Source organism: Clupea harengus, chromosome 18 (assembly GCF_900700415.2).
Source record: "Clupea harengus chromosome 18, Ch_v2.0.2, whole genome shotgun sequence".
NCBI lineage: Eukaryota > Metazoa > Chordata > Actinopteri > Clupeiformes > Clupeidae > Clupea > Clupea harengus.
The window spans coordinates 21,744,961-21,747,460 of NC_045169.1; the positions used below are offsets into that span (position 1 = coordinate 21,744,961).

A 2,500-nucleotide genomic window follows, 5' to 3' on the forward strand; every position below is an offset into this window, starting at 1 on the left:
GCACTGTCTAAAAAGTAACAGTGTGGTGTTTTTTATTTTCATTCTCCGTTGCCATTTTTTACGTTCTGCGTTGCCTAAGTATAAAATAAGTATTTATTTTCCTGCATTGTTTTATTTGAGTTTTTCTTGTATTATTGTTTGGCTGCGTAATGTTGCTTAATGTAAAATGAATGGAAAGAAAATGTCAAAAAAAAAACCTCTTAAAGCAGTACCTTGCCAAAGAGCTAAGAACCTCTTTGATGTGGGTTTAAGAGCATCTATTTTTATAAACAGAAACATTTGGAGAAACTTTTTACAGGACCTGGAACAAATATTTTGACTTGGATACTTTGAGAAATATCTTCATATGACACCTCGTGAGCTTTTGATCTTTACCAGAGAGTTTGCAGAGGTTCAAGTTTCTGGAAAGATTTATGATGTAAAAGATACCTTTTGAGATCTTTGTATTAATATCTTTAGATTCTAGAATCAATGGCAGTGTTTCATTTATTTAAAAAAAAAAAAAAAATCGTCTGTGGGTTGCCTAATCATCCTGGTTGTTATATGACTAGCAACTCGCGCTCAGATTAGATTTTTTTTCCTCTGAAACACAGAAGGTAAAATACAAAGGTTTATTCCACTTAAAAAAAAAAAGAAAAGAAAAAAAAAACATGCATGCAAAATTCTCTCCTTGGAATTCTTTCAAAAGGTTTGGGGTGGGCGGGGCTTAACAAATCAGATCTTCCCTCAGCACTCCCTTCAGGCAAAAGCTCATGGTGTTTTTGGTGGTGTATTAATCGTCAAAGACGTTTTGTCTTATATATATATATATATATATATTAAAAAAAAATAAAAGCGAGAGAGAAGAGTAAAATCAAGGGATTGACATGCTTTGTAAAGGCTGAAATTTACGGTTAGCCAACGGAAACATCAGCTTCAAGAATATAAAAAAACAACACACATTTCGTTTGAATGGAGCTCTGTGTGGAGGAGAGCTGCTCCTGCCGGCAGAGTCGTGTACATAGGTACTTTTTCATGTTGAGTCAGTTGATTTGGTTCGTTTGTTTGTTTTTTTCTTTATTTCTTTGGACTTGCGAAGTGCTTTTTATTTCCTTTTTATAAGAGTATAAGTATGGTATACTTTAAAAAAAAAAAAAAAAAAAAGACTTGATTTTATTTTGTTTTCATATGGACTAGCATTAAGTGTATCAGATTCGTTGGTTGTTTAGTCTGTAGATAGTCTTGCTTATGCTACTGAAAAAAAAAAATTCTAGGCTTTTAAGTTGGTCTGAGTTGACTTGATATTTCTGTTATTTGTTTTTCTTTTCTTTTCTATCTATATAAATATACATCATAAATATATATTTATGTGGTAAAGATTGAATATAAGCCACAGTTTTTGAACTACTTGATTACTTTTGTTTCCGTATTCATGTATACATAATGCATATAACCTGTTTTAAAAAGAAAAAAAGGTGTATATTGCTTAATTTACGACAGGGGAGTTTTGACGAGGCAGTTCTGCGGCCGTAGTGACTATAAAAAAAGGATTACGATTTTTAAAGAGGGAGAAAAAAAAAAGATCCTGAACGCCTTGCCTCTCTTTCACACTCATGCAAAGAAAGGTATGGTGAGCCTTAGATGCACTAATGACTGTACTTGCATCCAGCTTTGTATTTATAACTGATTAATATTCATGCTTCCCCTTATTACAAGCAGTGTGCTATGCATTATATATTTATCTTTGCGACTGCAACTTTTGTTTACATGTTTCTTTTTTGTTTGTTTTTAGTTTTTTTTTTTTTTACCAAGTTTGTTTTATTCTTGGTTAATTATTGGAAGTGTAGAGGTTTAGCTTGAGTCTAAATGAGCTGTGAGATAACTGCTGCTGTGGGTCTTGGTCGCTTCTTGTTCATGCCTGTCCACCCCATACACACACACACACACACACACACACACACACACACACACACACACACACACACACACGCACGCACTCAGTCTTTTTGCTTTTGTTCCCCCCCTTTCCCCCTCTACTATAGTCTTTCCTGAGTGGGGGAAAGGGTGATGAATAGAACAGATGACAAGCTGGAGTGGATGGTGGCCAGGGGGGAGGGGAGGGGGGGGATGGAACATGGACCGGAGGTTGGCAGTCCCATCGAGTCTCAATTCTATTGTTTTTGTGGGGATTTATTTATTTGAAGTTGTACAGTATGACTTGATTTCACAGCTGTTTTTTTGGGATATAGAGTCTATCTTTTGTTGAGTATTTAAAAGATTTAAAACGGATGTACATGTTCTTTTCTTTGTGTTTGAAATACTTTGTATTTTTTCATGTTCAGTACATCAATAAATAAGTTGAAGGCAAATTATGCCTATTGTGCTTGGTCTTTGCTTGTCTTTTAAGTTTGTCCGCAGATGACCTTTTTAGGTTTGTCCGTGAATTACGTAGATGACCTTTGCTAGTATTGTCTTGGTTGTAGTTAAGCAGTAACATTGGTAGCTCTTTACAGTCAGTTAT

At 34.7% G+C, this 2,500-nt stretch overlaps 1 protein-coding gene across 2 annotated transcripts in view; it reads left to right on the forward strand.

The window, feature by feature from the left end:
* The window catches only part of elavl2 (ELAV like neuron-specific RNA binding protein 2), a 41,678-nt gene extending 41,040 nt beyond the window's left edge, over positions 1–638 (forward strand). For both annotated transcript variants that reach the window (XM_031584850.2, XM_012830847.3), the window contains exon 8: positions 1–638. This exon is cut by the window's left edge and continues 687 nt beyond it. The gene's annotated coding sequence lies outside the window, so the exon portion shown is untranslated.
* The last annotated feature ends 1,862 nt before the right edge of the window (positions 639–2,500 follow it).